Source organism: Protopterus annectens, chromosome 1.part0 (genome assembly GCF_019279795.1).
Source record: "Protopterus annectens isolate FY-2018-M chromosome 1.part0, PAN1.0, whole genome shotgun sequence".
NCBI lineage: Eukaryota > Metazoa > Chordata > Ceratodontiformes > Protopteridae > Protopterus > Protopterus annectens.
This window is the reverse complement of record NC_056725.1, coordinates 1,415,837,248-1,415,850,250: the sequence shown is the minus strand read 5'-3', so window position 1 is coordinate 1,415,850,250 and position 13,003 is coordinate 1,415,837,248. Positions and strand designations below refer to the sequence as shown.

Genomic DNA, 13,003 nt, shown 5'->3' with positions numbered 1-13,003 from the left:
ACCACCAGCTAGTTTCAAAGCTTCAGGGCTCCCTGTCTGCTGTGGGACACAAGGAGGGCTGAATGAAAGCAGTGGTTAGGGTGCCAAAAGCTTCCAAGCTTTTTCGCCTGAAGAATGAAGGCTAGAGCCCTGAATGGAGAATGCTAGGAAACATATAACAGTATGCAAAAGAGTTGCGTATGTGTACACATCCTTGACAGTACACCAGAAACAAAACACTGGGATGGAGGGGAGGGCATGGTTACTGCAACAGTGATCTATTAGAACATTTGCTGTTACTACAGTTGTGTAAGCAAACTTACTATTATGTTCAACATTGGATAACTGCTACAGTAGCCTGAGCTGTTTGGTATATCACCAAAATTTAAGAATATGTAAGGAGGAAGAAGGAATTAAAGAATCAAGGAGCCCCTGGATAATGCTCTTAGCAAAGCTTGTTCTGGACCTGGAAAATTAATCCAATTTATGTAATGCTTTGTAAAAGTATGTACAGAGGGCCACATTGCTGCCTGTAAAGTAGTTCAAGTCCACCCCTTTCCAAATAGCTACAGAAGAAATCAAAGCCATGTAGAGCGAGCCTTGACCTTGCATGCAGGTGACTTGTCATGGCGAGGATAGCAGAAAGAAATAGCTTGAGTCAACCACCTAGAAATTGTCTCCTTTGACACCAGTTGTCTTTTTTAACTTTGATTGGCCTTTCTTTAAAGGTTTTTGTTTTGCCCAAGTAGTGTCTGTGCTGCCTGTGGACACTCCGTGTGTGCAAGATTCATTCTCCATAGTTTTTAGCTTCTGGGCAAAGTACAGGGAGATTAATAAATTTGGTTTAAGATGAGCTCTGAAACCACTTTAGGTGTATAAGAAAGATTTGTTCTCAAACAAACCCTATCTTTGTGAAAAATGAGGTAGGGTTGACTCACCGTAAGAGTTTGTAACTCAGATATCCATTCTGGCAGAACTCAGAGCACTGACTAACACCAAGTTAAGAACTTCACTTCAGCCTGATGATCTGTTCAGATTAAAGATTTAGCCTTTCATGCACAATGTTAAGATCCCAAGAGTAGCCAGCTGATGTCCTTCATGGATGCATCTGCAGTCATAACAAGTGGGTTGTCCTGTCGTCAGGCAGCCCTGCAGTCGGCCGGATTCCAAAGTCCGGGTCCGGCTTCGGCTGATGTCGCACTCCACCCGACGTCATCTCTGTTGGTCTTCGGGTATAAAAGCATCAGCCAACGCCATTTTCCTCAGTCTTTCTTGCGCGGGCTCAAGCAGAAGCTGTTCGCAAGTGCCGGTCGGTCGGATCCAGAGATTACTTCTACCGAATACTACTTCGAAGACTTCTAAAGCTAAGTACCCCGTTGGGGACTCTTTCTTGCCTCAGCCGATGTCAGAAAAAGTTAACAATTGTTTAACCTGTGGGAAACAAATACCTCATAAAGATTTCCACTCTTACTGTCTGCCTTGTTTAGGCCCAGCCCACGACGTAGCAGCCTGTTCGCCTGTGCCTCTTTCAACCGACGAACGCTTAGGCGTCGGTCGGAGTTTGCAGAACAGTTTTTCGGTACTGATTTTGCGTACATTATGCCGTCGGATCCTCCGACTACCCAATCTACCAAAAACGCCAAAGATAAAGACCGACACTCGCGGTCCGCGGTTTCGGCCGAAACCACGGTAAAGCAAACCACGAGTGTCTCGGTTTCGGCCGAAACCGAGAAAACTGATCTAAATACAGCTGAACCTGTTCTTACAACTGAGGCCCCTGCTACAACTCCTGAATCGACCTCAGAAATTTTACCCACTACGGTGGTTGACTTATCAGACACCATCCCTTGGATGTCTCTACCCCAGCACGTGGTGCTGCTAGGCCTCCAGCAGCCATGTCCATTAAGGCCTTCGCCAGGGCTAAAGCAGCCAAGACTACTAAATCAGTGCCTGTTAAACCCCCCACATCCAGGCCCTCTTCTAGTTCTCAAATGCTTTCTTTGGCAGAAGATTTAATTTCTTTAATTAGAGGATCTCAATCTCACCCAGACAGGGCCTCTCAGCCCCAGAGAAGAGACCTAGGGCAGAGCCCCTGAGCCAGTGTCTTCTGATGATTCTGCTGATGAATCAGACATAACTGACCAGCCAGAGGCTCCCTTCTCCAATTTTGAAGATTCTGATGCTGAAGAATCCATTCCAGCTGCTTCCCCACCAGAAGAATTCTCCTTTGGGGAAACCTTGCATGCCATGCGAGAACAGTTCCAATGGCAGCAACAAGATTTTTCAGACTCCAGAAAAGACTTAGGACCTTTCTGCACCTCCCACAGCACAGGCCCTTAGCTATACCTCCTGTTCTCTCTGTGGTGGATGATGCTTTCAATGATGTTTGCTCCGCTCCAGATTCTTTACCCCAGCCCCTGCCAAACCAGACAGATTTTACAGGGTGCCAGATACTCATCACCACCTTTACAAGGCCCCACTTGCAGACCCAGAAACTATATCCCAGGGTCCCAAGGCAGTAGCCGACCACAGCTAAAACCCTATTCCTTCTGAAAGGGAAGCAAGGTCATTAGACAGATGGGGTAAAAGGTCTACACTTCAGCAACTCTTTCAGCTAGAGCTTTAATATCTGAGTTACACATGATATAATACCAAGAGTTTATGCTTGATCAGTTAACTAAAAACTAACCACTGATGAATCTCTTGATAAGAAATATGTATTAGAGATGGTAAATAACATACAACAGGTTAGCAACCATTCCTTAAAATGTGGCTATGATGCACTGGAGGCTTCATTTAGATCAGCCATGACAGGCACAGTGATAAGAAGGCATGCATGGCTAAAGGAACAAGCTTTACCGGATCATGTTAAAGCTAAGTTGCTAGATGCTCCTATGGACAAGACAAGTTTGTTTGGTACACCTGCCCAGCAGGTTATGAAGAAAATGGAAGAAAAGGCAAAATCTGTTCAAACTGTTAAAGATTTCTTGCAGGTTCAACCCCCAAGGTTTAGCAGGAACTGGCCTGCCAAAAATTGGTCCTTTCCTGACTCCACAAAATTTCAAAGGGGCAGGAATAGACGTTCCAGAGGCAGAAACCAATCCAGAGGAGGTGCCTACAGAGGACGACAGTGGCAAGGTAACAACAGAGGCACAAACACAGCCACTGCCACTACATCAGCACAACCACAGTGACTTAATCCTAAATCCGCCTACCAGGGAACAAATAGCAGCTCCTCTAGGCGGAAAGTTAACCTTATTTTCAAAGAACTGGCACTACATAACAAAAGACAAGTGGATTTTACAAACCATAGATCAAGGTTACCGGTTTCACTTCCACACTTTACCAGCCAAAAGAGGAATGCCAAATCTACCTCCAAATCAAAAAACAGAGGCTCTACGCCAGATAATGGAGTTAGCAAACATGAGAGCTGTGGAAAGAGTGCCAACAGCAGAACAAGGAAAGGGGTTCTATTCCAGACTATTCCTAGTTCCAAGAAAGGAAAAAAGTTGGAGACCAATTCTCGACCTGTCCACCTTAAATACATACATCATTGTCCCAAAATTCAAAATGCTGACCCTACAGCAACTTCTTCCCATGCTGGGCAAGCAGTCTTGGCTGGTAACTCTAGATCTCAAGGAGGCATACCTGCACGTCCCCATTCGACCAATCTGCAGAAGATACCTCAGATTTCTTGCAGGATCAGAGCACTATCAATTCTCAGCATTGCCCTTTGGCTTATCTACTGCGCCCAGAGTATTCACAAAATGCCTGGCATCAGTAATCGCCCATTGCAGACTACAGGGAATTCAAATTTACCCATACCTGGACGACTGCCTGCTACAAGGGGACAACAAAAGCAAGCTGACAACAGATTTACAAAGGGTCATTTACTTGCTACAAGGACTGGGATACACAGTCAATTTACAAAAGTCAAGGCTGATACCATCCCAAACAAGGACATTCTTGGGCTGAATTGGACACAGTACAACAAATGGCATTCCTGACTACAGAAAACAAAAAGAACTTCCTCTTTACTTCTTGGCACTAACAAAACTGAACAAGTTAACAGCAAGAAAAGTTCTGCAGGCCTTGGGCTTCATGGCATCATGCATAATCTTGGTCCCATTTGCCAGACTACATATGAGGAAACTACAGTGGTACCTAAAGAATTTATGGTCCCAACACAGACACAGTCTAGAAACAGAAATCCCACTAATTCCATGCTTAAAACAGGAGTTCCTATGGTGGGCTCAGGCATGCCAGTCAAACCCAGGCCTACCCTTTCGCAGATGTCAACCAAGCCAGACCATCACAACAGACGCTTCAGACCTAGGATGGGGGCCCACATGCTGGACAAATGCGTGCAAGGATTGTGGACACAGGATCAACTTCACCTGCACATCAATCTAAAAGAAATGCTGGCAGTAAAACTGGCAATCCAAAAGTTCAAACCATTCCTCAAAGAGGGCCAGTTGATAAGGACAGACAACACCACAGTCATGTGGTACATCAACAAACAGGGAGGCACTCATTCATACCCCCTATGCAGAATGACCTTGGAGCTGTGGACCCTGGCACTCAGCTACAACATTCAGTTGCAGGCAATATTTGTACCGGGGAAAGACAATACTCTAGCAGACATATTAAGCAGAACCACTTCGGATGCCCACGAATGGAAGCTGCACCCGGACATCTTCAAGACCATCTCAATGAAATGGGGAATGCCACAGATAGACCTATTCGCATCACCTCTCAATCACCAGCTCAAAAAATTCTGCACAAGGACATTCCACCCACTAGCATGGAAAGTGGACTCACTCTCCTTCAACTGGAAAGGCCTAACAGCATATGCATTCCCACCTCTTCCTTTGATACACAAGGTACTACTAAAAATCAAGGAAGAACGTCCAAGGATAATCCTGATAGCTCCAAACTGGCCAAGACAACACTGGTACCCACTACTGAAGAGCATGTCTCGAACAATATGTGGCCAATACCCCTGATGCCTTTGATGATAACTCACAACAACTGCAGCTACATACATCCAAACCTAATAACACTGTAACTGAACGCATGGAACATCACATAGCAGCAGCTAACCCAGAACTTTCCCAAAGAGTTAAAGACATTATTCTTGAAGCACGCAGACCTTCAACAAGAAGGAACTATGCTGGAAAATGGAAAAGGTTTGTCATTTGGAGTATGGAAAGAGGAAAAGATGTGTCAAACATAGATATGCCTACCATTCTGGAGTATCTGGCGAACTTCTTCATTCAGGCCTGTCCTACTCCTCCATCAAGATACATGCATCAGCTATTTCAGCAGAATACAGCTTTGATCCACCTGTTTTTCGCACCCTTTGCTCAGGCAGTTCCTCAGAGGAATCAAGAATGTAAAACCTCCAAGGAAACCACCATTACCAGCTTGGGATTTAAACTTTGTGCTAGAAAAGTTGACACTATCACCCTTTGAACCAGCAGCAACAGCAGACCTACAACACCTGTCATGGAAAACTGCTTTCCTACTGGCAATTACTTCAGCAAGGAGGGTTTCAGAACTACAGGCCTTAATGGCAGTGCAACCCTTCCTAATCTTCCACCAAGATAGAGTGTCCATGAGGACTAATCCTACATTTATGCCCAAGGTGGTATCCAGAGTATCTTTAAACCAGGCAATCCACCTACCTACCTTCTTTCCCAACCCACAAAACAGAGGGGAAAGAATACTACATACCTTGCATGTACATAGACAGCTACGCTACTACTTGGACAGAACAAAAAATAGCAGAAAGACTGACCAACTTTTTGTAGCCTATGCAACAGGAAGGGAAGGAAAAGCTATTTCCAAACAGACAATCTCCAAATGGATAGGAAATTGCATACGATACTGTTACTCCTTCCATGGAAAACCAATTCCACAGAACATAAGACCTCATTCTACAAGGGCAACAGCCACTACCACAGCCTTCTTACGAGGAGTGGCAACCAAAGACATTATTGAGGCGGCTACTTGGACCTCCGTGCATACATTTGCCAAGCATTATAATTTGCCTCTATATTCCAGATCCCGAGCAGGGTTTGCCACTGCTGTACTGCAAGGGATCCTAAACACACCATAATCTACTTTTATCCTCCTCCCTAGTTGGCTATGGTATTCTACCCACTTGTTATGACTGCAGATGCATCCATGAAGGACATAGTACAGTTTTGTACCTACCATAAATGTAGATGTCCGAACTGGATAGCATCTGCAGTCAGGATTACCCTCCCTCCATTCCCTCTGTGGTACTCCTAGGGTGTTTACCCTTCTAATAGCTAGCTGTTGGGGAGTCTTTATGGTGTATTTGTTTGCATATATGTACATATATGCTTATTGTTGTGTTTACCTCTATCTATTTGGAAACATTGGCATCTATCCAAATTTTAGCCTGCAAGAGGGCTACTGGCATCTGGGGCAAGAAACACTGAGGAAAATGGCGTCGGCTGATGCTTTTATACCCGAAGACCAACAGAGATGACATCGGGTGGAGTGCGACATCAGCCGAAGCCGGACCCGGACTTTGGAATCCGGCCGACTGCAGGGCTGCCTGACGACAGGACAACCCACTTGTTATGACTGCAGATGCTATCCAGTTCGGACATCTACATTTATGGTAGGTACAAAACTGTACTTTTTCTTGGCAGTCGAATATATAAAACTCCTTTCAAAAACGACTTGACTTAAGGATGGGAAGAAGGGGGGGGGGGGTCTGAGGGCGGCAGGTAAGCTGAAATGGGTGAAGGATGAATTTTGTTAAGAGCAGGAAAGGCTAAAGAATTTGTCTTCAAGCCTGCTTGCAAAGAACCCTGGGACAGATTTCTTTAATGGTATGTTTTGAACTGAGGTAAACAGATCTATTTTAGGTGCTCCTCCATACCTCTCAACTGTCCACATTTTTGCCTCATATTTTTGGTCTGTTGCTTGTAAAATTTGTGATTTTCTGGATTTTTGTGGCAAACCCGTGAGGATTGAATTCACTAAATAATGACAGGCATTTGAGTTTGACTTAATATCCTTTGGAAAATGTATGGTATTACAAGATCTTTTGTTCTAGCAACTTTCTAAGTTTATAAGAGCAATATTTAAGATTTGTCCCTATTTTTGCTTTATCCAGATTTTTTGTGCTAAGAGGGTTGAGAGCTATGTGCTCCCCACTGCTTGGATCAATTCTTGGAAGACCCTTGGGTGTAGATGTTCATCATGCATACAGCTGCAGTCATAACAGATGGGTTCTCCTGCCGTCAGGCGGGTCCTCGGTCGGCTGAATTCCAAAGTCTAGGTCCGGCGTCGGTTGTCGTCGCTTCTTCCCTGACGTCAGTGCGATAGGGGTATAAAAGAACCAGCCGACGCCATTTTCTTCAGTCTTTCTTGCCACGCGGTGCCCGAAGCAGAAGCAGTTCGCAAGTGCCGGTCGGCCAGCTCCTGAAATTACGAAAATTTTGAAACTGAAGTCTTCTTGAAAGCTAAGTACCCCGTTGGGGAAACTTTTCTTGCCTCAGACCGATGTCAGACAAAGTTAATAATTGTATTTCATGTGGGAAGCAAATACCGCATAAGGATTTCCATTCCCTCTGTATTCCTTGTTTAGGCCCAGACCACGACGTCTCGGTCTGTCGCTTTTGTGCTACATTCAACAAACGCACCATTAAGCGTCGGGCGGAGTTCGTCCAGCATTATTTTGGCAAAACATTTAACTATATTATGTCGTCGGATACTCCGACTCCAGTTTTGTCTAAAAAGCGCAAAGATAAGGACCGACACACGAGGTCCGCGGCCTCTACCGACACCACGCCAAAGCCAACTACACGTGGTCCGGTTCTCAGCAAGGCGCCTACGCAGCCCCTGACTACCGACGACACTTCATTGGCGGTGTCTCCTGTGCCCGAGGTCGCAGGCTCCTCGCACACCCGACTACAGATACCGAAGCCACTCTTGGCGTTGAATCTCAAAATGTGGACAGGTCTACCTCCTCTCAAGGTGTCTTCAGACCTTCCTCTTCTTTTTCCATCAAGGCTTTCACTAAGTGTAAAGCAGCCATGCATTCTAAGAGACAAGCTACACAGGGCCCATCTCCAGGCCCCATGCCTAAAAAAACAGATGCTTAAAATGGCTGAGGATTTAATTACTCTTATCAGGGGTTCTCAACCCTCCGACAAAGGCCCAGAGTGGAGGAAGAATCCCCCCCCCTCTGATCAGGGCTCCATTATTTCAGAGCACTCTGATGATCAGGAACATTCTTACTCCCCTTTTGAAGACTCTGATGCAGAGGAGTCCATTCCTTCTGTATCCCCCCCAGAGGATTACTCATTTGGGGAAACTTTGCATACCTTAAGGGAACACTTCCACTGGGAAGGCCAAGATTATTCAGATTCCAAGAAAAGTCTTAGGGAATTTCTCTTGCTACCTCAGCACAGGCCTCTGGCTATACCTCCTGTCTTGGACATCCTAGATGATGTTTGCTCGGAGGCCTGCCTTAACCCGGATTCTCTACCTCCAGCCCCAGTCAAGCCTGACAGGTACTACAGGGTTCCTGACTCGCACCAATTTCTATACAAAAGCCATGCTGCTGACCCAGAAACCATCTCACAGGGCCCCAAGGGAATTAAGGCCTCCACTGCTAAAAATCCATTACCTTCCGAGAGAGATTCCATATCCTTAGAAAGGTGGGGAAAAAAGGTATGTACCTCGGCTACCTTAACCATGAGGGCATTAAACTGTCAGTTCCATATGCTAAAATACCAACAGTTTTTGTTATCACAGTTGAAAAGTAAAATGTCACAACCTGAACAACCAGACTTGAAGGAGTTGCAGGATTTGATGCATAGTGCCGAACAAGTGGGTAAGCATACCTTACAATGTGGTTTTGATGCTCTAGAGGCCTCATGTAGAGCTGCTGTTACAGGATCAGTCATACGTAGACATGCCTGGCTCAAGGAACAAGCCTTGCCAGATCATGTCAAAGCAAAATTACTAGATGCCCCTCTACAAAAGGATGTATTATTTGGTGCTAATGCTGAGGAGGTATTAAGGAAAATGGAGGAAAAGGCTAAATCAATGCAAACTGTGAAAGATTTTCTACAGGTACAACCCCCACGTTTCAGTAGAAATTGGCCTTCCAAAAATTGGTCCTTTCCAGCCATGGACAGACCCCAAAGAGGTAGATACGGGCGCCCGAGGGGCAGAGGACAATCCCAAGGATCGTTTAGAGGCAGACAATGGCAAGCTCCTACACAGAGGTGGTGAGGATAACTCGCAACCATCCAGAAAGCAAACCCACTGACTTTCCCCTTTGCATGCCAAGCAGGACTCAAATGGCAGCACCCTTAGGAGGAAAACTGGCATTATTTTCAAAAAATTGGCATATTGTCACAAAAGACAAATGGATCCTGGACATTATAAACAGAGGCTACAGATTCCATTTTCACACCCTTCCAAAAATGAGAGGCATGCCAAACCTGCCACACAATCAAAGGGCAGAGGCACAAAGGCAAATTACAGATCTCATAGACATGAAAGCTATTCAAGAGGTACCTACGCACGAACAAGGTCATGGTTTTTATTCCAGACTATTCCTGGTACCAAGGAAGGGAAAAGATTGGAGACCTATTTTGGACCTATCCATCCTAAACACATTTCTACTCGTACCAAAATTCAAGATGCTCACTCTGCAGCAGCTTCTTCCCATGCTGGGCAAGGAGTCTTGGCTGGTAACATTGGACCTCGGAGGCATACCTACATGTCCCAATCAGACAAAATTGCAGAAGATACCTCAGATTTCTTGCAGGTTCAACCCATCATCAATTCTCTGCATTGCCCTTTGGCTTATGTACTGCGCCCAGAGTATTCACGAAATACCTGGCATCAGTAATTGCCTACTGCAGACTTCAAGGGATACAAATATACCCATATTTGGACGACTGCCTGATCCAAGTGGACAGCAAGCACATTCTTCTGAAACATCTGGCTTATGTAATAATGTTGTTGAACTCTCTGGGATACACAGTCAACAAAAAGAAATCAAGACTAATACCCTCTCGGAAAATAATTTTCCTGGGTGCCAACTTGGACACAAACACCCCGATGGCCTACCTCACGCCAGAGAAGCAGGGGCAACTAACTCAATACTTCAGAGCACTAGCAAATTGCACCAGGCTGACTACAAGGAAAATCCTGCAGGCTCTGGGATTCATGGCATTCTTGCATCTTACTAATCCCATGTGCAAAGCTGCATATGAGGAAACTTCAATGGTACCTGAAAAACCTATGGTCTCAATACAGCCACAGTTTGGAAACAATAATACCACTAATTCCATGTCTTCAAAAGGAATTTCTGTGGTGGGCTCAAGCATGCCAAACAAACACAGGTCTTCCATTCAGCAAGCCTCAAGCAAATCAAGTCATCACAACAGACGCCTCGGACTACGCCTGGGGGGCACACATGACAGATCGGTGCATTCAGGGCAAATGGTCCCAAAAAGAAAAGCACCTTCACATCAATCAAAAGGAAATGCTAGCAGTAATAAATGCTATTATAGCTTTCAAAGACCTTCTGCAACCAGGTCAACTATTGATAAGAACGGACAACACCACAGTTGTGGTACATAAACAAACAGGGAGGAACACATTCATACCCCCTATGCAGACTGGCCATGTCACTTTGGAACATGGCCATGGACTTACAAATCGGACTACAAGCACAGTACTTGCCAGGCAAGGAAAACACGCTGGCAGACAACCTAAGCAGAAATATGACAGATCCACACGAATGGAAATTGCATCCAAAAGTTTTTACACAGATAATCCAAGCATGGGGAAGGCCAGACATAGATCTCTTTGCCTCCCACAAAAATCACCATTTGACAAAATTCTGCTCAAGGATTTTTCATCCAAAGGCCTGGAGAGTGGACGCTCTCTCTTTCAGTTGGACATCAATGACAGTTTATGCCTTCCCACCTCTTCCTCTGCTGCCCAAAGTTCTATTGAAAACCAGAGCAGACAGACCAAAAATGATTCTCATTGCTCCAGACTGGCCAAGACAACACTGGTACCCACTCCTGAGGAGCCTGACGCATTCCCCACCATGGACCCTGCCTCTAATGCCTCTTCTCCTGACTCGGCACAGCTTCAAAACTCTTCACAGCCAGCTAAAAACACTCAATCTAGCCGCATGGAAGATTCCTTAGCATCACAGCAGACCCTACTCTCCAAGGAGGTGCAGGATGTCATTTTGGAGGCCAGAAGGCCGTCAACTAGAAAAGCTTACTCCGCAAAATGGAAACGGTTTTGTGTCTGGAATGAGAAAAAGGGCCAGGATCCTGGAAAACTGAATCTACCTCAAATACTACAGTATCTAGCTGAGCTGCTAAGCAGTGGACTTTCATTCTCCTCCATCAAAATCAATTCCTCAGCCATTTCTGCAGAATACAACACTGATCCACCCTTATTCTCTTACCCCCTCTTTAGACAGTTCCTCAGAGGGGCTAAGAATCTAAAACCCCCAAGGAAACAACCAATACCTGCTTGGGATCTCAATTTCATTTTGGAAAAACTGACCTTGCCTCCCTTTGAGCCAGCTGCCTCATCAGATTTGCAATATTTGTCCTGGAAAACAGCTTTCCTTCTGGCTATTACCTCAGCTCGTAGAGTTTCAGAACTACAAGCTCTCATGGCTGTGCAGCCTTTTATCATCTTCCATCAGGACAGAGTTTCCTTACAAACCAATCCGTCCTTTATGCCTGAAGTGGTATCCAGGGTAGCTTTGAATCAGGCCATACACTTGCCTACCTTTTTATCCTACTCCTCAAAACAAAGGGGAGAGATTACTACATTCCTTGGACATCCACAGACAACTGCGTTATTATTTGGACAGAACAAAGCCTTTCAGTAAATCAGAACGGCTCTTTGTGTCCTATGCTACAGGAGCTCAAGGAAAGCCAATTTCCAAACAGACAATCTCAAAATGGATAGCCCACTGCATACGCTTTTGCTATTCTTTTCATGGCAAAACTGTACCTACAGGCATCAGATCTCACTCCACAAGGGCCACAGCTACCTCTGCAGCTTTCCTCAGAGGAGTTCCTACCAAAGATATTTTGGAAGCAGCCACTTGGAGTTCTGTGCATACCTTTTCCAAGCACTACCACCTACCATTATACTCCAAAACTAGAGCAGGCTTTGCCACTGCAGTCTTGCAGGGCATCCTGGCTCCTCCTAGTTCCACCTAGTGCCTACCACTTCTTCTTAGCTTTGGGATTCTACCCATCTGTTATGACTGCAGCTGTATGCACGATGAACATAGTACAGTTTTGTACCTACCATAAATGTAGATGTTCGAGTGCTAATACAGCTGCAGTCCAGGTTTCCCTCCCTCCTTCCCCTCTTGGGACAGGCCTTTTGGCTAACACCTCCTCATACAACCTGCTTGGGGTATTCATTTATGGTGTATTTGCTCGCAACTACTGTATTTTGATTATATTGCATTGCTTTATTACATAAATTTATGTTTTGCCTTCCTTCTGGGGGCACCTGACATCTGGGGCAAGAAAAACTGAAGAAAATGGCATTGGCTGGTTCTTTTTATACCCCTGTCGCACTGACATCAGGGAAGAAGCGACGACAACCGACGCCGGACCTAGACTTTGGAATTCAGCCTACCGAGGACCCGCCTGATGGCAGGAGAACCCATCTGTTATGACTGCAGCTGTATTAGCACTCGAACATCTACATTTATGGTAGGTACAAAACTGTACTTTTCCCTATACGAGGGTCTGTCCTAGGTTCTGCTCAGCTTGTCCACTGTAATGTTTTTCCCTGACATAATGCAAAAAGGCTAGAGAGTCAATTGTGTCAAGTCTGCAAATGGAATAAGATCTGGTACCTCCTTGTTTAGCATACCACGTCACCGTGGTGTCTGTGGTAAGTTGCAAAGGAATTGGGGACTAGAGGTGGTTTAAGGCCTTTCGAGTACTGATTACTGTCAGCA

At 45.3% G+C, this 13,003-nt stretch overlaps 1 protein-coding gene across 1 annotated transcript in view; it reads left to right on the top strand.

Annotated features, from left to right (window-relative positions):
• ZNF292 (zinc finger protein 292) overlaps positions 1-13,003 on the top strand; it is a 1,171,601-nt gene that overhangs the window by 895,567 nt on the left and 263,031 nt on the right. The gene's annotated exons all lie outside the window — the stretch shown is intronic.